At 35.1% G+C, this 24531-nt stretch overlaps 1 long non-coding RNA gene across 1 annotated transcript; it reads left to right on the top strand.

The window, feature by feature from the left end:
• Positions 1-7580: 7580 nt before the first annotated feature.
• LOC310922337 lies at positions 7581-15761 on the top strand. The gene is made up of 3 exons (XR_014592404.1): positions 7581-7694; positions 12860-12893; positions 15616-15761. It is a non-coding gene; the product is annotated as an uncharacterized lncRNA (long non-coding RNA).
• Positions 15762-24531: the final 8770 nt, after the last annotated feature.

The raw sequence follows: 24531 nt of genomic DNA, 5'->3' as shown, positions 1-24531 counted from the left end.
TCCTTCAAAAATAACATGAAAAAAAAGTAATTTTAGAATTAATTTTAAAAAGAAAGTGCTATAAAAACTGATTTCCTTGAAAAAATATATAATTTTCCCAGCATTTTTGCTCACTTAAGTCTACTTCGGCAGTTTAAGTGTCCAAAATATGCAACATACATACAAGCAGAGCATAATTTAGGGTTCTGTCATCTGTGCCTAAATGTCTAGACCAGGTATCCTGTTCAGTTCAGCAGCAGGCCAGCTATTACAGTGTAACAACTACTCTATAACCATTTGGAACTTGGATAGATTTCAAAAATACTAATGGTATTTACTTTTCTAGTCTGGAAAGTGACACATTATCTCTTCACCTACTATATGTAGACAACAAACAAGATCATTTCAACTATTAACTTGAAGACTTTTGGTTGCTTCAGTAAGCTGATTTATTTCATCATAAAAGCGTAACTGTTGGACTTGTAATAAGTAGTAATGGCCTTTTTATTTCTGTTGAAAATATCTTTGCCTGAGTAGAGTACATGATCTACAATTGGGATTGTTAACATTTGCCCCTGATTCTTGAAATTACTCCAGGTAAATCACTGTCTTATCTTTCAAAATGCATGCCACAACTTTTAACTTCTTTTCAGAATATTATACCTGTAAAATGATTTGATATCACTGAATAAGCAGCATTAAAAGTAATTACAACTCCTTCTAGATATGAGAAGGTTCAGATACAAATCTAAACATAACTGTATTGAAACTACCTGTCCTCTATCCATAATATTGTATACTTACATTTTCTTAAATCTGGGACAGTAATAAAAAAAGCAATTCATTATTTTACTTGGAGTAGATAGCCATGATGACTTCTTCCCTTTGTCTTCGGCATGGAATTTTATTTGCGTCAGTGGAAATTCCGCATGTAGTTCCTGGATTAGAAGTGAAAGTTGCCTTTAAAAGAAATATTACCTGGAAATAGTTCATAATATTTTAAGTGCTGGATACCCCTCCCTAATTTTCACTAGCTCTGGACTTGTTGCCTTTATTGAACTTAGAGGAGCATCATGCCAGTTGCAGAAATTAGGAAACACTGGGTATTGTTTATGTATCAGTTCTGTCAGGAAGTGTCAGGTGAATGTTACTCCTTTAATTAGATTATTTGAAATACATGAAAAATTATAATATCTTGCTTTTTCTATGATATTAGCTCTCACATATATAGTGTTATAGACAGACACATTCTATTCAGCTTGTATTAAAGATGACATGCACAAATATTAAGAAAAAGACATAATAGATAAAATGGAAATAGTATCATTAAGTAACTTCAGAGTGTAAGAGACAGACAGAATGACAACATCCATTTTTAAAAATTGATTTAGGGATAAATATAGAAAAATATGCTAAAGCTCTGAGGATAATTTGCCCTATAAAGTTCCTTTCTTCTTTGCAGAAATAAGGTTTTCCAAAGGTAATAAGATTACCAGTCCATGTCTTTCAATTACCCAGAAGGAACTTCAGTGGTATCAGTCTTAAAAGTGCTGAGATAAAAACATTTAGTTTCCAATGCAGCCCTGGAGACCATACACTGCTTGCTTTGCACTGCCTGAGGAGTGCATTTTGCTGAAATACAAATCTAAATGAGGGAAAGACAATTGGAACATGACCCTTTTGCCCATCAAAGTGGCCGCTGTGCTGAGTTAACAGACCAATTTGATTACAAGTGCTGGAAAGCTGAAGGCTTAAACATGCAGTCTTTTGACATAAGAGCCTGGGACAGCACTCTTGATTAAAATAACACAGTATATACAAGGAGTAATTTGGTTTATTTTACCTGACTCAGAACAGAAATGGGATCTTCATATCAATACAGAGATGATGCACTTTAGATCTTAAACCCCCTGCAGAGCCCCAGCATCCTTCAGTCGTCCAATTTTCAGATGAGATCAACACCTTGGAATTCCTGTGGCTCTGTGTCTTCCCTCCAGATATGTGCAGAAAGTACAGCTGGTCAAATTTGACATGTTGACAAACCCCAGAAACTAGCATTCTGAATTATTTTTTCTATTGCTATAAATTTTACTTCTAGCCAGGAAGAAGGTCTGGCAGAACTGGAGAACAGAAGTAGATGATTAATCAGAGTGGTCCCACCAGAAAACCTTGGCAAAACACAATTAGGTTACAGGGAATGACCAACTTCTTATGTGATTAATTTTAAATCTTCAAAATTGGCCTATGCAGGAGATGTTACTTCAATTTCTGAAACTGATGAAGTTTTTTATGTAGGGAAAGCTAAATAAATATTAGGAAAAGTGGAAGAAAGAATCCAACAAAATAATTTCTGATTTTTTTCTTTATAGTAAATATAACTCTAGAGATAGTAAATATAGTAAATATAACTCTAAAGCTGTCATAAGGATTTCTATGAAAAAGCCCTGTGTTGAGAAAAAAATATAGCCTCCAATCTATATAACATGGCTCTTTTTCTGCCTTACCTGTAAATTTTCAGAGATTTAAAGATTCAGCTTTCAGTAACAATATCATTACCACATAATTATCCTAGAATATTAACTGAAATGCAGAACAAATTAATTTCCTTTAAAATAATGAGTTAGTGGTATTAGAGAGGTGAAAATATTGTAATGTCAGGTTCTGTATTAACAAATTATTTGTTAATTAAGGTGTCAGAAATGCCTAATTTGTATTGCACTATCCTATTACTTCCATGTGACAGCTAAAGGTACTTTAATGATAAATACAATACAGTGTTTTATTTTCTAATTAATCATAAATGGATTATTTAATCTGTTTTGCTGTAATTAAATATGGATATGTAAGACCTTTTCTGTTTTAATAATGGCATCCCATACCAAAGCAAAAATCATTCAAGCTATTGTGTCATTTCAGAGTGATCATACTAATGCTCTACTTGTCTTGCCTGTCAAAGTAGCTATGAATTTAGGATTAAAGTAAATCTCAGTGCAAAAGGGACAAACTTCAATAATTTTAAAGGAATTATTCTTGTATATCTTTGGCCAGTTTCTAGTACTCTTTGCTCATTATGAAATACATGTTAAATCTCTGTAACATCTTTGTTGCTTCTTTCCTTGTTTTCACTGAAAGCTCTCTGGCCTGGTATATTGAATTATGACACTAAAACATTTAGGTATTTAACATGCTTTATTGAATTGCTTTGGCAGATTTGAAAGATCAATCCATTGGATAGATATGAAAAATATTTTTGAATTGTATTCTTCATTGGTACATAATCTCTGTGATGTTCCTACCTCCTATCAGAATGTCTGCATTTGTGTCCTGAAACTGAATCTTGCAATGCCCTTAAAACAGATACAAAAATAGCTGCCTATTAATTATAGGCGAATTCAGATAAATTGATTGTGATCTCTCTCTGACAGTTGTGTCTCCATTTTATTTTAAGTATTTAATTTTTTTTATCTGTAGGTATTTTTAAAAAATTAAGACACTAGATAGTCTCCTAGGCTAGAAGAATTCTAGAGTTAGATTAGTTCTAGAGTGTCTAGATTCTAAAGTTTCTTGATTGTAAAAATATATAGGAATGATCTTCATTCATTACTTTGTGCCATAAAAACATGAAAGCAAACCAAAGTACTACCTAAAAGCCTTTATTTTGGAAGATAATGAAAGTAGTCTTTCACAAATATTTGTTTCAACCTAAGGAACATAGATATTAGTTTAAAAAAAAGGCTTTGGCCGAAAAGTTACAACTGTAAGACATCTTTCTGAGCATGTGGACTTCTTCTAGTGTCACAGAGAGAGTTATATTAGAGAGAGGCTGCATCAGACTCAGTCCTGTTTGTGAATTTGCTGTGTTGGACCTATACAGAATGCCACTGATACCATGAGAGCTCAGGGAGGCACAAAGCCAGTTACGCAGGAAAGATTTATTTGCAAGGATCAGCGTCTTAGATGGAGAATGTGGGAATTTTGTTGTATGGCTCATTAATTTTTCACAGCTTTGGGGGCAACACAATGAATAACAAAACTATTAGTTTCACAGCTCATAGATCACAGCTCTCAGAAAAGGACAGAGCCAGCAGACCAGGGTACTGTAATAACCCACCAAGGGCTCCCACCATCAGGAGCACAGACTTCCTGCTGCATGGTGGGGAGGCATCCGGCTGTACTTGCCAGCAGACATCAATTATTTCAGAGGCTTACTTTGCTACAGTACAAAGGTGTAGGATTTTACAGAATAATTTGTAGGAATTCTAATGGTTTCTTTTGCCAGTATTTGTCAATGTTGGGATGTACCTTTAGGCTGTTGAACACATATCCACACATTAAAGTGGATCTGAGACTTTAACAAGATATGACCTTGAGAGCAGCTGATCTTTGACCATATAATTTTTGAATTGGCAAGTGCAGCATTGATCCTGTACTTTTTAATTATTGGACTCATTTAAAATGCTTCATGGTTTAGTTGTTTCTCGTGACAATGTCAAAATAAGGGCAAAGGTAACCAGATCTATGAAAATAAAATACTCTTTTCTTCTATGCCCAGGAAAATTGTTATTTTCCTACCAGTGGGCTCCCTCAGGAAAGAACAGAGGAAAAGAGGAAAAAAGAGCTAATCTCATTTTTCTTAGCAGTAGCACACCTGGAAAGCTCTGACCTATACTACAAGCCCTGTTAGGCAGGGCAAGACTCCCAGGACCATGGCAGAGAGGGCTATGTGTAAAATAGTTGTGCAGAAAGGAGATTAAATAAATGGGATTATCTTTAATAGGATCACTCAGTAGGGCAGAAAATTGCTAATGAATACTCCTATGACAAAGCAAAAAACCTCCAAATTAACAATAGGTTGATGTGACACAGGACTAAGGTGAGTGCCTTTCTGGAGCTTAGTTTAATGGAGGGAATTTAATAAACTTTGTCTTTGACTTTTTAAATACTAGACATGATATGAAGAAGTTGGTTTCTTTAAGATTAGAGATTTTTGCCAAATATGGTCACTCTGCAAGACTTAGTAAAATGTTCATTCTTTGCTGGCTTGCCCAAACCTAGAACTGGTGTAAAACGTGATTTTTTTTAATTTTATTGTACCATGGTTTTGTTCTTATGCTAAGCAAAGTTGAAAAATTAAACTTTCAGAATGCTAATCCCAGAAATAGGAGTTTTCAATTCACTAAAGGAGCACACATTTCCCAGTTGACTTCCTACTTAAATAAAAGACTGTAAATCTTCTTGTTCAGCTTGTTTAACTGCCTTTCTTCCTTTATAGAGGAATATATATATATATATATATATGGCGGATTATTGCTCAATTCTGCAGGTACCTGGCAGATAATGCCTCCCAGATAATGCTTGATAGAAAGGAAGGGTGCACTGCAATGCAGAAGAGGAAATCTTCAATGGATCTAAGGCTCAGAAAGAAGTATAGTAGCTTGTGTTACTTATAGGGAAAGGGGTAGCTAAGAAAATGTTGAACTGATTAATTCAACAAACAGAAAAATTCAGATGGACAACATATTTTATATCATTGTTATTGAAAAAGAAGAATGTTAAGCCTAAGCTGTATTCTAATTTTAAGCCTAAACTTTTCAAAAAGGAATGTAAAATGGTTGACTGGTGTTGACCAGTTACACAACTGTTGCTGAATAGCTGTGTTACATTTGATGCCATTATTTTTGACAAGCAGTAGAAACTCTTGAGTGTGAATTAGGTTCATTGACAGAATGTGTTCAGAAACTGCTGTCCCTAAACCAGTAATTTTAACACATCCAACATCTGTCTTACATTATATTTAATTCATACAGAATAATTCCAGTCATTTACAGTAAGAATTGAAAGCAATTTAAAACATATGTCTTATAAACTGTCTGCCATAATCTATGTAGGTTCTTTGCTGCAGCACAGATGCTTATGTTCAGGATGCTAAAGAATGATTTTAACCATATTTCTGTACTTAATGAAAATCATAGAAAGAGTCTGTCAACTCTTTACTTCTGTGCATCATGTAGAACTGACTTGTCTTGGGATAAGCTGCCACAATGACACACCTCTAGTTGAGCTGGACAAATAAACTCAGCCCACCTTATGAGAACTGGAAACAACATTTGTTTATTGATGAATCCATCCTTTCATGAGTGTGTCATACATCTCAACAGCCATGACAAATTATCTGTAGTTCTGTGTATATAATGTATATATATGTATTCCTATGACACCTGTCCATGGAAATTCAACAGAATGTGTCATAAAATATTGACTGTCTCTGATTGCATCTTCAAATATTCACCTTGTGTCCTTGCTAGTATATATGACATGCTGTCTTTAGCTGTTATAATTTTTAATCTACAAAGCTCATTAAAAATTATTCTTTAATTGTTAGAAGTAGAATTTTTCCAATGTTTGTAGTACAAGTAGTAATGACTGTAATTCTTTCTTTTTCTAGGAAAAAGAAATCTGACAAATGACATTTGACATAAGCTAATTGAAAAAGCTGAAGGAATAGACATGAGGCATGGGATACAATGATAGTTATACACTTTCTGGGTACTAACCAAATTGTTTTATTCCTCTTCTTAAGTGGGCAACAGAAAACCTGATCTCAGCATTCTAGTCTCCAGGACAACAAAACACAATTATATTCTTTATCATGGAAGTGTTGGAAAAAGTGCCAAATTTAGGTTCTTTAGTGCAATTTAGGTCCTTAGAACTTCAGGGAGCATGTGCATGTGCATATCTGTATATATTTACAGGTATGTGTGTTTGTCACATATTTTTATACACATATATGTAAATAAATACAAAGATAGTTATGGACTGAAGCAGAGGACCAGCTCCCTCTGGGGTGTTTTGACTTTTAGTTGCGTCACATAGGGATTCTTCAACTACATCTGGATAACAACCATGGGACTTAATTTTGTTTCCCCAATGGGGTAATAAGATTCATTTGCAACAGTTTTAGAGGTGCAAGAGAAAGAATGATGTGATAAACCTCATCCTGTTTTAATAAGCAAGTCTCCTTTTCCTAAGCTACAACAGGACATCCACTCTGATACCTCCACCTTTCTCTTTCAATGTTTATTCTTGTCTACTTTTAATGAAGCAGTTTTAAATGTGAGGTAAACATAATAGTGGCATAGAAATCATAAATGTATACCTTCTATTTATTGTCAACATAGCTTAATGTTACAGTGTGTTAGAAAACATTCGGTAAAGCAAAGTAAACTTTGGGAAATAGCATTTTCTTAAAAAATGCGGCAAGGAGTGTGCACATGGAGCAATCCTCCTCACTCTGATTAAACTTCATGGGTAAAATTCTGGCACTACTTGAATCAACTGTTTGCCTTTTCTATCCACTGAGACAGGATACCCTCTTCTGTTTTTCACCATGTAGTAAAACGAAAATAAAATAAATGTTATTGCAATGAGTTTTGCAATGTCAATGTCAGAAAAGACAGATTTTTTTTCTGTTAGTTTAGTTGCAGATAAGATCCTTGGATGCTACTGACAATTAATAGGTTAATTGGTAACTAAATTTCTAATTAGTCACATTCCTAAAACAAATGCAACCAAATCTTTCATTAAAGTAGAAAGAAGATAGGAGCCACAGACATGTCATGTGAAAAAGGCACATACAAATTAATGATTATCCTCCTGACCTTCCAGAAACATCTTTCCAACATCTATGAGGAACCTACCAGGAAACAGGAATCTAAGTAAGTAGTCCCTAAGGCAGCTAAGCATAGGTTGCTAAAGTAAAGAACACTTTGTTGCCTGAACATTTTCTTTGATTTAACTTGGAAAGCTTGCTGGAAAATTGTTTGAGTTGGCCTTTTCCCGTCCAGTGATTTCTGTGTAATCCACATCTAAGTAAATATGTAATCACAACAGCATAGAATTATGCTTAAGATCTGACTCCAGAGTAGTAAAGTATTTGGAGACTTTCACAGCCTTGCCTTTTTACAGTTTAGAGTTGAGGGGGCAAAGAAAAGAAGACAATCTGGTTCTCAGAACCCTACAAAATATTGTCTAGATGAAATCAGATTCTCATAAAACAAGTTCAAATTGAAGAACACTACACTGAATGACACGTGAGAGAAACAACTATGAGGAATACAGTAAAAGAAAATTTCAAAGGAAATGCACATCGGAATTTCCATAATTTGTGGAGTACATCTGTACAAATGAATACAGAAAATTTTACTGTCCATGAAATTCTGACATTTTGCACTTATTGTACTAAGAATCAAATCAGCATATTATGAATCAACTTACAAAATCACATTCCATTAAATCAAAATGCATTTCAACTTTGGTAATGATTCATTACCTTCCACATAGAATAAAACTTTACACGAACCTCAACATTTTTTTTCACTGCCAGCCAGATTATATATGAAGTTCTAGAGAAATAATTTTATAAGCTTGTTTTTGGCTACACTTACAGAGTGAGTGATATGCAGTACAACACCAGATTGAATTCCTGTTACACATTATAAAGGACACCCAGATGGCAGTTCCTCTCCTCTCCTCTCCTCTCCTCTCCTCTCCTCTCCTCTCCTCTCCTCTCCTCTCCTCTCCTCTCCTCTCCTCTCCTCTCCTCTCCTCTCCTCTCCTCTCCTCTCCTCTCCTCTCCTCTCCTCTCCTCTCCTCTCCTCTCCTCTCCTCTCCTCTCCTCTCCTCTCCTCTCCTCTCCTCTCCTCTCCTCTCCTCTCCTCTCCTCTCCTCTCCTCTCCTCTCCTCTCCTCTCCTCTCCTCTCCTCTCCTCTCCTCTCCTCTCCTCTCCTCTCCTCTCCTCTCCTCTCCTCTCCTCTCCTCTCCTCTCCTCTCCTCTCCTCTCCTCTCCTCTCCTCTCCTCTCCTCTCCTCTCCTCTCCTCTCCTCTCCTCTCCTCTCCTCTCCTCTCCTCTCCTCTCCTCTCCTCGCCTCTCCTCGCCTCGCCTCTCCTCGCCTCTCCTCTCCTCGCCTCTCCTCGCCTCGCCTCGCCTCGCCTCGCCTCGCCTCGCCTCGCCTCGCCTCGCCTCGCCTCGCCTCGCCTCGCCTCGCCTCGCCTCGCCTCGCCTCGCCTCGCCTCGCCTCGCCTCGCCTCGCCTCGCCTCGCCTCTTCCTTTTATTTTTCTGCCTTTTTTTTTCTCTCTCTTACTTTATATCAAATCTTGCAATGAATTTCCAAGGGACAAGAAAGCTATAATGAATGTACAGAGATTTGAATAATCAGCCAGTTCCAAGAAAAACATTGGAACAAATAACCATTGTACTGCAGTGTTATCTGAATTCTCCTTTCCAATTTCTAAGAACAGATTTTACTCTAATGTACTGTGGAGATTATGTAAGTCTTCATGAATTTGTCCTTTGAACATACATTTTTAGAAATATAGTGTTATATCACAGATACACACATGCACTTATTCAACAGATCAAGGATTACGTAAATGTCAGGCCCATTTTATATTTCTATTTCATGTATTTTTACTGAAAATTATTTTCAGTATTCAGTTTTCATCTTTATTTTCCAGTGACAAAGATGTTATGGCTTGAAGAAATGATCAATGTGAACAATTTATGAGAGAATAATACGCAAGTATAAAAATAACAGAATAACAAGGAATGTGAGCAGAATTGAATCCTGAGACTCCATATAACAACCTTTCTATCTTTATTTTAGAGTACTAATGAAATGTCTTATCTATGTATTTTACTTCACAAAGGAAGAAGTATTTTTGGATTTACTCCATTTACTGCTCTGAGAGATTTTTTTCCCTATTCACTCTCCTGAGCTTGAGTTGAGATCAAGAGGAACAGTACTTCAAAACATTTGTTATTGAAAAGCAAAGCATCTGTTTTTTTTTTTTGTTTTGTTTACTCATCTCTTTAAATGTCTAGGGGTCTTTCTTTAGACAATATGTAGAGGTTTGAGTGTGTCTAATTTTTGCAATTTTCAGCTTGCAATATTCAGATAAGGTTTTCTGCACTCTCTTTGTCAAGAAATGTGTGACTGATACTGAATCAGCAGCCCACACATATCAGTAGTTAACTGAGAAGGTGGCAGCTTGTTGAGACAGAAGATTTCTTATAAGGAAACTATGTAAAAGTCTTAATCCTTCTTCCTGTAGATGTTGGTTGGAGTTTTGCATTTGATTTTGTGGAAACCAAATTGGTCCCCAGTTGAATAAAAAACAATCACTCACTGTATAGTGAAAATTTATATCCTGCAAAAAAGCATACATTATTAAAAGGGACTGACATAGGGGTCACTGAGCAATTTTAGTAGCCTACAGATCATTACATTTATTACTCAATTTTTTTTTCCTTTTATGCAAGAAAAACTCACAGTGAGTTCAGCAAAAGTTTTTTTTACTTAAGGAGTACAGAACTGAGTATTTAGTTGAGAACGAAAGCAGCATTAATGACTTCCATATGTTATTGCATAAACCTCATTCATATGTTTTTGATTTTAAATATTATAAAACAGAAAACAAAAATATTCTGTGCAACTTTTGGTAAGAAGCAGAAATTCTCTAAAGATCATGGATGAGAACAATTGGATTTTAGTTAGATGTGCAGTAATTGTTTGAAGCCTGGAAATAACTTCTACAAAATAGTCTCTTGTTCTTTTTGTTCAGTCTATCTGTTTTACATACTGTTTCCATTCTCTTGTCCTTGCCGTTATTGTTTCCAAAAGCCCTGTGGGGATATTATGTCAGCACTTCTTGACCTCATGTGGTGAAGTTGTCAATGCTGAATTAAGCATTTTTTAATATAACCATATCAATCTGATACACAGATCTTCCCTACAACACCCTTAATCGTGTAGTGAGGTGAAAATAAAATGGAAATGCTGTAACTGAACTGCACTGAGGATGTGGGAGCTTACAAATAAATTTAAACTTCTTCATACGTTTCAATATATGAATACTGTTCAGCTCCTGAATCCTTAAGCAGAGACAAAGATAAGGAATTGCAAACACAGCAAGACTAATATTCAAAAGACAAATAAAACATGTTGTCACTGAATCTGTAAATAATATTTGCAGCATCCTTAGGTATGAAAAATAGTAAACTTTTTTCTATTTTTTTAAAAAGAAAACCCATACCAGATTATAATATAAACTATTCTTGTAGGGACAGTTGTCTAAAGTGGACTTCTACTTTGATTTTGGTGTCCAGAATTTGAAATTACATGCACTCTCTAGGTCAAATTTCTCTCCCTGGCAGTTATTTGGGCTCCTCTGCCAGATAGTTGTAGCCAGACAGCATGAAAACAGCTGAAATTTTTGTATTTACTGTATTCAAAATTTAGCTTGCAATTTACCTAGATGTGAACCATGTATAAATAGTGTAAGCCTTAGATCATAATACGATCAGTTCAATTTTTTCTTCACATTTATTTAATGAACTGTTCTGTTTTATTCTGTTACTGATGAAGTGAGGAAGAAAGCATGAATATTGTAGTCTTCTAATGAGCTATGTTCATACCAGACTAGCATTTTTCAAGCAAACACGCTGTGGCTGGAGAGTTAGGGCAGTAGGTCAGGAATTACTCTTTTTAGAGAAAAAAAGGCTGACACTGACTGACAAGGCTATAAAAGCACATGTATAAAACCTGCAAACAGTGCAAGCTGAGATGAAATTAAAGGATCAAGGAACTGGAAACATCTCCAGTCCTCTTCCTTTTTATTGCTACATTTTTAAGGTCATTGAGGAAGATGAGTCAGTAGGATGAGAGGAATAAGAATTCATAATTTCATAATTTTATATTTATATTAGAGGCAGATAGAAAACATATAAATATATAATATAACATAATAATAAATGTTTATATAATTGAAAATAGAAAAACACATCCTCAAAATATGTAACCCAGTAAGAAGAATTTCTCATTGAAATGTTGTTGTCTTAATATTGACAGTAAGTGAACATGGCATTCAAAATTAACGGCTCATCTAAAGTTCTCAGAAAACCAGGCCAGTGGCTTGTACCTGACCCAGAAGTGAGGCCTTACAAACTCTAGAGGTACATTCTATTGGCTGACTTTCTACAAGTTTTTCTTTCTAGGTAGGCATCTGAATTCAATGTGAACCTCTGAGTTTTTAATACGAATTTGCTACAGTTGGCTCCACCTAACAGTAGCAGTAGTTGCTTAGTATATAACTAGTTGAAAAGATGTGTATGCTCATCCTCATCCTGCCTATAATGATGTAATTAGAAAATTAAAGGGAAAAATTGTATACAACTAATTTCATGGGGTACACTTCAGGACTATTTTAAACATATATTGTGTTATCATATTATTAGTGCAAATTACTGTGAAGCTTTTCTAACACTCGATAATCACATTATGTCGAAGACTTAAGAAATGTCACTTTGACAAGAAGGATTTAGTTAAAGAATGCACACTGTTAACAGAGGTGGTAGTAATAGCATGGGAATGTAATATATACACTAGGTCTGGCTTCCAGCTGTTTGGCTTCACTGTTATTATGTGCTGTTATTATGTGAAATAAATAAATCTTTCAATAATAAAGCAAAACATTTTGGAGTCCATGAGTTACCCTTTTTGAAGATGAAAGAGAAGTTTTCTTTTTTTCATTTTGAGGTACTACGTAACCTCTCTCATGTAATCCTAAAAAATTAGAATGATCAGTGAATTTTGAGAGTGAATCTTTGTTTTATGTGGTTCTTTGTTTTGTTTTGCTCTGTTTTGTTTTAATTGTTGTTCTCAAAATGCATGTGATGGAAATTATTTAAGGTGACTGTATAATTTTTGAAATTCTTTTGAAGAATCACATTTTTAATAGGTAAATATTTCTGCTTCTTGAGCTATTTCTGGTACTTGTGTGTAAACTCTTTACAACATAATCTAAATCCATGTTTATATCTAGGAAGAACTGTACAGAACAGAAGCCAAAGATGGAGGTAAATATAACATAACATTTGATTTCTAATACTTGGGTGGAAGGAAACCCTGTTCTGGTATTATCACATCCCACTGGCTATAATACTTTTGTTACTGAGACACTAGAAAGTTGAATTTTAAATCAAGTATAAGGACATTCTCAACCCAGTAATTCCTGTAAGACCCAGCATTTAATGAGCAACACTGAGATTTAAATGTGAAATGTCCAGATCGTGCAATGTGTTGAAAGAATTGGCTGTACAAGACCTGATATGCTTAGGCAGATGAGAATCCTATTTGTTGTCCTATTTAAGTGCATTTAAAGGCTGCTATTTGCACCATAAACACAAGTACAATACACAAACAAGAACTTCTCTCACTAACATCCTGATAATTTTGCCAAGAAATTTAAGAATTATAAGATAACAGAAAATAAGAGACATTATTTAAGAGTTTAAGTATCTCTTCAGTCTGATCTGTGGGCTCCAGCTAGAGATAAGAATGCAAAAAAATACAACAAAACTAAGCAAGAAAATAATCGCAGTCTTTCCCCTTGGTGTTTCATTTCAGCAAATGGCCTGTATGCTGGAACAAGACAAAAACATGGTAATTATGCTTGTATAAAATACAGGGCTCTGTGTGTGTATACACTTTTATTCAGTAAAATAAACTTATGATTACATCATTATTTTTTCCATCTTTGCATCTAGATTTCATGTGGACAAAAAAATGACAAAAAATGTCATTTTAGAAAAAAGTTCTTTTTGGGAGAATGGCCACTTGGGAGTTTGCTCACTGTTTAACCAGTAAGCTAGAGCACAGACAATAGCTGTCTGGGTTTCTCTGTGTTATTCTGTCACTGGTATTCCTGCATTCATCTTACAGCACTACAGCTGAATCTTATGCTCCTATCTGAGGTGAAGTTGTTCACCATCACTATCTTCTTTTTATCACTAGCATTGTAATTTTTGGTTTTGTCTTGCTGTTAAGAGTTTTCTTGGTGGGCCTTCTGCAATAGTCGTGTTACACTGCCAAAAGTTACTTTCTCAGTTAATGTAATTTAGTCCATGTCTTAGCTGTTTATTCACATTGTATTGTAAGAAAAAGAAAACTACATTGATGATCCTGATTCTCAGTCTGGAAAAGCACAAATGCAAGTCCCAAGCTTGTAGGTAGCTACTTTGAAGATAAATAACAAAAGAGGATGACAATAAAACTCTATAAAAGCTTAGAGTTTTATTCACATGGGACTAATCATGGGATTGAGATCCAAAAATTATGCGGCTTTTGTCCTTACAGATGGTCTGAAAAAAATCTCCTCTTAGTCCAGATTCTCGTTTTTTATTTTAGTTAGTGTGAAAGTCACATCTATATCACAAGGCATGTGGGTGCTCCAAAGGCTTAATTATATTTTATAAGTGGACTCACTTGTATAAAGTGCTAGAATGACTTGCCAAAGACCACAGAGGAAGTTTGAGGCAGAAAAAGAACAGAATGTGAATTTCCTACAACCTTGCCCAGTCCTTGAACCACTGGTTCAGCCTTCTGTTTCACTGTTACTGTCATCACCATGACTCACAAGTTGTCCAATCTGCAGTCAAGCTTGGATGTTTTAGGAATTAGAGCTGGCTGTTTTCTTTGTAAAAGAAAAACTTGAAGTATTGAAATTAACTTGCAAAAAGCAGCTTTGGTCAACTCTGGTGAACATCTCTTGTATTCATTAATTATTGCTAATTATTCAACTGAACAGCCTTAAAAAGATTTTTCTGAGAAAGAAAGCCAAGTGTAAGATATTTGTAATACATAATTTTCCTATAACATACTACATCCTGCAGTGTGTGCTCTACTATGGAAAACTGTGTTGAGAAAAAAAGAAGAATTCCCCTCTAGAATAACACATAAAATCAGTGGGGGAAAAACAACTGCTGATACTAGAGAAGGGCATCCTTTCACTTTAAAACTTTTAAATCTGAATGGGCCATCTTACTCATTTTTCATGGGTAAAAACTGTTAAAGTCTTTTAGATACTAAGAAATATAAAAGCATGGTGGTGCTCTGTAAGGAATTCTGAGAAAAAAAACCAAAACGACAATGTTTAATAAATAATTCCATAACATTAATTTGCACCTTTTGAGGATTTAGCTTTTTCTTGTCTTTTAGCTAGATCAAAACAAATTAAACCATTAAATGCGATTTGTGCTGAAGAAATCTTTTCTAACAGTCATGACTTAGGAGCTTTTGTTGTGAACAGAAGCATTTTTGTCACATTTTGTAAACATCTAACATGATTTTCGTAACAGAATAATTTTCTCAAAATAATAAGTTTTTTGTATCTTAGAATTGCTGTATTTTAAGGTTTTTTTTTGCTTATCACTAGAGCTTACCTCACTTGTTGGCACTTTTCTTCCCACTGGAAAACTTGACATACATATTTATTGCAGTTCACAGTTTTTTTGTGTTTCAACTGTCACTAAGGTCTCCTTACACAAGTGCAGAAGTATGCAACAATGAGAAATAATGGTAAGAAAACACTTAGACAAAGATTTCTAATGGTGTAAGAGTTTGATTTGGCATGATAGATCTGGCATACAGGTTCAAGTCATAGGGGTAAATTGGATTCCTTTTTTTTTTTTTTTCCTAGGCTCTTTTCCCTTCTTCTCAGTGATACCATGAAACAAAATCTTCTACCAAGCTAAAACATTATGCCACTGTGTCACTGAATTTATGTCATCTATGTTCCAGGAACTGCTGCAACGATGAAAGAAGCTGCTCCTATTTTGTGAGACCAAACCTCATTAATATTTTAAAGAGTGATGCAACTAAGGTAACTAGTTTTAAAAATAATTTCAAAATTTTTCAGTTTACTAAAAATGCATCTTGGGCTTCTGGCCAAGATAGATCTGTTGGATATTTTTTGAAGTGTCCATAAGTTACGGTAGTTTTTCACATCCTCATTGAAAGCTCAGGTCTAGGGGGAAGAAAAGTGCTGCTTTACTGAATGGGAAGACAGATAAGACTGCCTCTGCAGTTTTCTTTGGGGGAAAAATCAAGGTCACTCACTTTAATCAGCTGTGACAAATAGAGTTTGGACTGAACTTGGGCTAAAATGAATTTCAGCTGCACATTGCCTTCTTGTAGCTAGTGCAGAGGCTGCCTGGCACCAAGTGAAATGATTTTCTCTCTGCTCTTATCTCTTTTTCCACTTTCTAGAACAAAGATGAGCAAAGTATCCTAAAGCTGCTTAATTTTATCTGCCTGAGAGAAAGAACCAGAAGTATTAGAAGTTAGAAATACTTGAAAAAGTGGGTTAGGAGCTACTATCCTGTGCTTTTTATTTACTGTCCTTTATTCCATCCCAGACACTAACAGTACTTTTGAGTGGGTTTAGGCATATGTTAGCAAGTAGAATAGTATGAACAGGAAATTTATGAACAAATCCAAATTGAAAATTTAGAGGCATACATCTGTTGCTCTATCTCCTGGGAAAACACTTCAGCAGTGCATAAATCTCCATAGATGTGAGACACAGTTCTGCATAGGGCTCTGCTACCTTCCATGTTCCCCTCATTCACTGTAAAGATCACACCTATTGCCTTACATTCTTTCTTCTTCAACAAAAAGATAATGAACTTCCCCATGGTAAAATATACAGATGTGAAGGAAGAGACAAAATGGTAGATGGATAAGTGAAGAGCTGAAGTCTAAGATGAAACAGCCTTTTAATATATATATATATATAAATATTCATTTGTCATTAACCAAAAAACCAACTACGTTTGTCATTAACCAAAAAACCAACCAAGTGACATTTTTGTGATTTTACCACTGCGTTACACTTGATGCCTCTTTTGTGCAAAAAACCTATTCTACAAAGAAATTATTTTTTCAAAAATTGACACAAGCATCTAGACAGCTAGACACTCAGAGAAGTGCAGTACTGACTCCAGCAGGATTTGTGCGCATAAACATTGTTGTGGAGCTGAGATGTAGTATTTAGCACTGGAATGGTTAAGGATATACTTGCAGATATAAGGAATGTCTTGCAGTTGAAGCTGCCTAAATATGTTTAAATTATTAGTGGGTTAGCACAGAAAGCCGGAGGGGTTACTAAAGCATTTCTTACCCTGTTTGAGTTGTTTATCAAGTTCAGCCAAAGTTAAATGTTATGCTCGATGCATGTCAAGTTTTATAGGTGGTATGGGGATAGATACATGTAGAACTCTGCTACTTTCTGCTTGTATTCAGCAATTGCTAACTCTCTTTTTGCTCATTATCTAAAGATGGTCTCCATGGGTCACAACTATTTGGGACACATACATTTAGCAACACCCCTATGTTAATATGGTTCTCTAGAGATCACAGCTGGAAACACAGCGTTTCTGTAGCTGCTTATGATTAGATTAAGACTGTTCGCTTTCCAATCTTTACTTCTTATGTCACTGTAGAATCATGAAGCCTGCTTTTGTAACTTGTGCCCACTTAAATTCTGGAAACATCTCAAAGAGATTATGGTTTCTTGTAGTTTTCTCCTCTTTTGTATGTGTTGTTTGTTCCAATTCAGATTTTTAATATTTATTTTTAATTACTCCTGCTTTCATTTAAACAATTTTACTGTAAAGATTTTTAAAACACTCTAATTGTAATTCCTGGAGGAATTACAAAACATTATGTTTACATCCCCCTTCTCTTGTTTTCTTATTGTGAAAAAGGAAGGTATGTTCATCACTGCATTTATACTAGAGGGTACCATTTGTTTAAGCTGTCATCCAAGTTCCTTGCATAACAAGTATTTAACCTACTTCAGATCAAATCTGCTCTGCAACAGTAAACTTACTAAGTACTGCGTGTGCACTGAATCCACTTATTTTAACTGATAAAAAGGATAAGGCATACCAGGTGAACATCTTTACCACTGGTTAAAAATTGGTGCACTGCCTGAGGAGTCTGCAGTGGAAGACTTTAATTTCCTGCACTGACATTGCTAGATTTCAAAAAGGATGCCCAATGCCTGAAAGTCAGCTTCCAGGCCAGTACAGATACAGATTTGGAGTCCATAAAGCCTCAGCTTCCCTTCACAGGAGAGAACCTCTTGTGAGTTTTGGTTCTTGACTTGCTGCATCTAGATTTGACCATCCTGTCCAAATGTACATAGTTGTACGTGTATGCACAGTCTTTCCAACTGATCATATTCCTCTGCTTCTGTAAGTGGTACACTATTTTCTCTCTGTTAAACTGTTCCTGGTTGCTTTTTGCAGTATTCCTCATGGCTGAAGCCAAAAGGCAAAGTCCTCGTCTTGTGATTGTTAGTGCAATCAGTTTTCCGTCTCCTGGTTAGACAGGGTACACCTAAATATCTGTAAAGGTGTACACATGATGTGTACTGAGTGAAGAAATACACTGAATGCTTTCACATGAGGGTCAGCTATGCATTCTAGTAGAGGACAAATCATGTGTAAGGCTATCAGAAAGTTCTCTGGAACTAAGTGAAGTGACGATATTTTCTACGTAGTAAAGTAAACAATCTTGAATTAATATTGTTTAAAACACATTTAGTACTTGCAAGGGTTCTTTTGCAAGTGAAGTTCTTTCTTCACTTGCAACGTGAAGCTTTTAGTTTCATTCTGTTTAGTACTGTCCTTGCTAAGATTCTTCAAGAATCAGTTAATTAGTTGTTTTGCTTTTTTGGAAAAACCTGGAGAAAACAGTGATGTTGTGATGCCTGTCATAATGTGAACAACTCTCAGAATACCATATGTGAAAAACTAGCTGTGGTTTAATAACTACACGTTAATTTACTAACTACCTTGTAACAGCATTGTGATTATGTCTTCTGTCCCTCATATATTGAGCTCTGGAGTCAGTGAAGCACATGAGCCAGCAAAGCCAGCTGTTTGGGGTGCAGTGCTCCTGGCACAGAGAGCAGCCTGACATCCTGCACCCTCACGGCACAGACCAGATCAATGGCCCCCAGCTGTTGCATGAGGTTCATAAACAACTGAAGAAAGGCTGAGCTGCTCTCCAGCTCTTCTTGTCTTCCCTTTTTATCACCCAGCTGTGAGTACTCATGCAGACAGTTTCACTGATGTAGAGTTAGTACTGTTTTTGCAGGACAAAGCTCTTAGCATGTCACAACCTCCTAATGGGTGATACTTTGAATTTAAGGATTTTGGTCAAATTCCTGTCTGTGTTCCTCCCTTCTTTCCTTCCTGCTAGTCCATCTTTATGTTTATAACATCCATGTTTGAAGAAAAAATAAATTATGACATAATTGCTGAAAACTTGCTTATTTTTAAGGTTTGGTACAGTCATTGCAAGAAAGTACATCTAATGTATATAATGATCTAATTTGTAATGACATGCATTTATTTTATAACTTTTGCATGGTGTTGATATTTCCTGTGTAATGGATGGACATGTATGGTACATATACAGTATGTGGCATATGGCAGCACTACACTGAGGGCTTTTTGACACTTTAGCTGGCAGCTGATTCTTTAATAAAAGAAAGACACTCTTCATCCTATCTGTTCTTCTACTGGCACAGCAAGTGTGCAAACAGTCATAAATATTAAATCATTAAAATGGTGTAGTATATATCTTTGAAGAAGAAAATCACTCCAAAAATTATTGTTTAAAAGTAATTAAAATTTAATCCAATATGTAAGATAGTGCTAGTCTCACAGCTAAGATTTGTAGGTGTTGAGTTTGTTAATGATTTTTATTGGTTTTCCACTGGTCTTCTTTTGATATAAATTTTATTTCATTCTTCAGTACTGCTGAACACTTTCTCAGCTAGCTTATTTCTGAGTAGGGCCCTAAGGAGGGGGTTTGACATAGCAGAGAGTTGAGAGCTGCTCCTGATACTTCACATGGTGGCCATAGCCTTCAGGATGGGATATAAGACATGTAGCAAAAGTTCTGTACCTGTAACAGATTAAAAACCAAATCTTGATGACACAGCAGAGCTACCAGCTCACATGATCCTTACATTGCAACATTTGTTTGTTCATGTTTCCTAAAATCCTACTTACTGAATACTTGCAATTGAATGAAATTTTCAACTCAGAATATAAATGTCTAACCAGCATTTTACCACTACCCATCTACTAACCTCTTACAATTCACTCCAAGGTTTGAAATTCTGTAGGGTGTAAAAAGAAAATAGTAGGTTAAGAGCAATTTTTTAAAACCCTTCATTAGCTGGTAGAAAAATATTATTTATTTTAGTTCATATTTTTAGACCTTTTTCATGAATATTTTTATAATCTTAGATTTTAAATACACTATAGCACTGAAAAAATTATGTTCACATTGCACATTGGTATTTAATCTAGCTGATGGTTATTCCATGAAAGGATGAAGGACTCTAATCAGAGACAAGTATAAATGATATTGTTTGCATCAGTATTATCAGTTCAGCATTTTAAAACTAGTAGAAGACTAGGTGAAAAACAAGTGTCATGATTTGGAAAGACAGGCATCTGCCAGGGAAAGCGGGAGCTCCCCTTGGAATGGAGAACATAAACCCCCTCCCTCCAAATTATTGTATTTTGTAATTAGGGGTTTTCAGGCAAAGATATAGGAATAAGAATAACAGTTCTTTACTAGGAATATTAAAAATACAAATGTAGTAGTACAAAAAAACCAAGCAAACAAACAAGGAAAAAAATTCTAGAAACCCTGACAGAGTCAGAAATACAACCTGACACCCTTTTGGTCAGGGTGTTGGACGCAGTCAAAAAAAATCCTCCTGGAGTAACAGATGTGGCTCTGTTGGAGTAGAGATGATCCTGGAGAAAGGGTCCAGTGGTGGTGAGATGGGTCCAGTCTTCCTCTGGAATCCAGTTGAAAACATGCTGTCCTGCTGTGCTGAATTTCAGCTTTTATCTAGGCTTAGCTCCTCTCACTAGGTGGAGCATCTCACAAGGGGATGAAGTAATGTTATCAGTCATGTGGTGAGCCTCAGTGGCCCATTAACAGCAGATACCCCCTAGAGGGAGGATGGGTTGTGGAAGAGATAAAGGACATTGCCCCACAGTGGAACAGCTGGTCCATTATCAGAAGGCACTCAACCCCTCCACACCTTGGAGTTAAAAGAAAAAACACCTCTTCAACTGGTTTCAACAGATTGGGAAGAGAATATATGCTTTTGGTTATATATATTGCAACCCAGGACAAGTCATCATAATGATATTTTATATAATGAACTGAGAAAGCTGATAATTTAAACAACTGAAATTTTATTCAATTTAGTTTATAATATTTAATAAATCCTTTTAATATTGTCATAAGCATTGATTTGATATAGACTGGGAAAACCAATTGGAGTTCCTTCAGACTCAGAATTTGCATAATAGCTGTACTGCATAAAGCACTCCATAGGTACTTTCACTAAAATCACAGGCTTTAGAGGAAGTTTTTCCTATCAATCTCCTAATGCCTTCACTATTGCAGCTGCAGAACTTCAGAATTACAAAGGGTATATTGACAGTAAATCTGCAGAAAAATGTAGAGTACACTCTAGAACATCAAGGCCATCTTTGATAATTTAGAAATGCCTTGATATGGGTCTGGACTTCAAAGGAATTATTTCTAATAGACATAGTTGTTTTTATTTTCTTTCTTCTTATTCTCTCTTTTAATTTGTGCACAGTTTCTTTATGAGTCTCTATCAGATCAGAGAAAATCTTTGATCTCCAGGATTTACAGACTATGCACCTGGTGTTTGCTGATCAAGTTCTGGATGTGGCAATAAACTGGAAAACCTAAGGCTTAATTTTGTTTCTGTATCCTTTCTTTGGGGAGAGGGAAGTAAGCATTGAAGGGGTTTTGCGAAATTTAGAACAACTGGTTGAATTTGAATGTTGAATGCTAAATTACTGTAGGACTTTTCTTACTTGTCACATTCGAGAGTGATTCTTGAAAATTTTCAGTCTTAAGGAGGTTAAAGTTTGTTGCGTTTGTTGCCTATTTTTTTCGTGTTCTTCTTTCCAGCAGAATTCCTCTTAATAATTTTCTTTTCTCTCTTTATATCTAATAAAAATATTTTGGAAGAAAACAATTAACTTCTTCACCTATCCAAATTTGCTAACAGGTTTTAAATCCCTGTGAAGTGAGTGGTCACTTCCTACAAAAGGATAGAAATCAGCTGCCACTTCTTACATGATCCCATAGGCTTTAGATCAGGGCTCTGCTATTCCCCAAAATACTGGTTAATTGTGAGGTATGGGGAAATGAAAACAGTAAAAAGCTATGTGAGAAAGAAAGCATATACCCAATTACTTTTATTTTTATTCTTTTCTTTCTTTCTGTGTTATCCTTTCACTCTCTCTCTCTGACCCCTTTTCTAAAGTGAGAAATGTATTACTATGATCAGAAAAATTAAGGTACATAGTACTTTAGAAATATTTTAATTCCAGGATTAGGTAAAGTTTTAGCAAAGAGGTTCTGATATTTGGTGTTATGAATTCCCCTCAAGAGCATAATGTAAAGATGTGGAATCTTCTAGAAACCAGCATTCTAATCCATAAGATAAATATTTTTTAGTTCTGTAAGCAATACTGTGAATGAGAACATATGGCTGAAACAAATGGTAATAATAGCCTTTTTTCACCAGGTCATATCAGCATTAAATACTGTTCTGTCATTTATAACAATAAAGGGATTTGTTTTATTAAAGAATTGTTGATTCATACATGCTATGCAGCTGCTAATGTCAGTTTATCATTGTGATCTTGTTTTGTTCATAATGTGGCAGCTGGAGGTTTGCTCTCCATGGGCTTTGCAGAGGTCAAAAGAAGTCTTTTTGTAATTTGAAAGGCTGTATTCCTTAAAACAAGCTTGACATCTTTCAGAACATAGTCTACTTTGCTAATACCGGACTATTCTACATAGACATATATTTCAGATATGTTTTCTGATGAGGTTTTATATATATATATATATATATATATATATATATGAATCTTTATACATAGTGCTAAGGATAGAGATTCTTTCCCATTTTCTGTTCTGATTTTCCTGTGGACCCTTAAAAATCTTTCCCTCTTGACAAACACAATTAAGAGTTTGGGGTTTATTTTAATGACTTCTTAGAGTGATAAAGTGAAGCTGTAGGATCAATTAATTACATGATTAAGACACTTCATTTGTATTTTTTATACTTGTTTCTTTTCCTTATAGATTTGAACTGTAACTGACTGAAACTCACAAAAAATTAAAAGGTTTATTTCAGAAAAGATTTTCTGGAGGACTGACTCTGTGTGATGTCAGATCCTTTCAAAACTGGACGCAAAATAAAGTGGCAAAGGATTTATCTAGCTAAAATAGGAGGTGAAAATGAATAAATTTTATTATCCAGATTTCTTTGATAAGAATCTGTGAATGTTTGTGTGTATACACAAAGTAAACATTATTATTTTTAGAGGTTTCTTGCAAATGAGAGAGACTTTAGGTTTTGTTTAGGAAGCAGATGGAAAACTTCTAATTTTTTTTTTTACTTCTCACATTTAGGAATTTGGGTTTGACATTTCTTTGTTTTATTTTGCATTAAGGGTAGAAAGAACTGGAGCAACGTGTATCAGTTTTGTTGTGTCCATATGGAAGAAAACATGTAGGCTGAAGGTGCTCATTTGAATGTAACCTATAATATCAGTGGAGAAAAGAGTGATTTTCCCATTCAGTTATTAAGAAAGGGTTGTTTTACTCCAGAGGGATTTAGAAGCTGATAGGATCAGTTGTTTGCATGAACTTAAAATTTATACCTATTTGAAAACAGCACATGGAGCATGTTTAAGTCTGTTTGAACTGTGTTTGGGATGAATTTTGATATAGACTTGATAGAATTTTCACAGAATTACGGCAACACAGGGCAAAAGAAGAGGGTTTTCTCCTGTGTAGATATTGATCATCTTCCCTCTCTTCTTGAACTTCGTTTATTCAGCCCATTGGGGCCAAACTCTTACATACTATAACAGTTTTCAGCATTTTCCATCTCTTCTATTTTGAGTTGTTTGATTCTGTTGAGTTCAGTTTTAAGTCCTGGCAGGAGTTTTAAAGATGACCTTTATATTTAAACTGTTATGAGGAATATGTCCTCAAGGAATTAAGCACATACACTTCAGTGTAACACTTGACTGAGACACTCCTCATCATCTCCTAAAATCTCTATCTTTGCCCCCAGTTTAACTTCTAGAGAGTGAATTAACATGGTGACCTAATGACATGGTTTTTTAATAAACATTTAGATACAATTACATAAACCATCAGGACAGGCTTATAGCCAATAAAAAGGTTTCTTGAGATAACGTTTATATATCAAAAGCAGCTGGTTTTCCACAACATACCTCTTTCTAATTATTCCTGTTACTGCAAATCTAGACAATAAAATAATAGATATGCTATCCTTTAAAGTAGAATTGAAATAGAGCTTAAATATCAGTGTGCTTTAACTTCCAAAAGTAGAGAGTAAAAAATTGATTTTTTTTAAACTTAATTCACATTTGAAAAACATCATTAAACAATTCAAGTTTATTTGTCTGCCAGCTTTAACAGTGTGAGAAAACTAGCTTATATTTTTCTGATTGTTATTCTTCATTTAAAGAAATGATCTATTTTTCTACTTGAGACACAAGGTTTGCACGAGGACAAGCATAATTT

Source organism: Zosterops lateralis (assembly GCF_965231275.1).
Source record: "Zosterops lateralis genome assembly, chromosome: Z".
NCBI classification, from domain to species: Eukaryota; Metazoa; Chordata; class Aves; order Passeriformes; family Zosteropidae; genus Zosterops; species Zosterops lateralis.
This window is presented reverse-complemented; position numbering and strand designations above follow the sequence as displayed.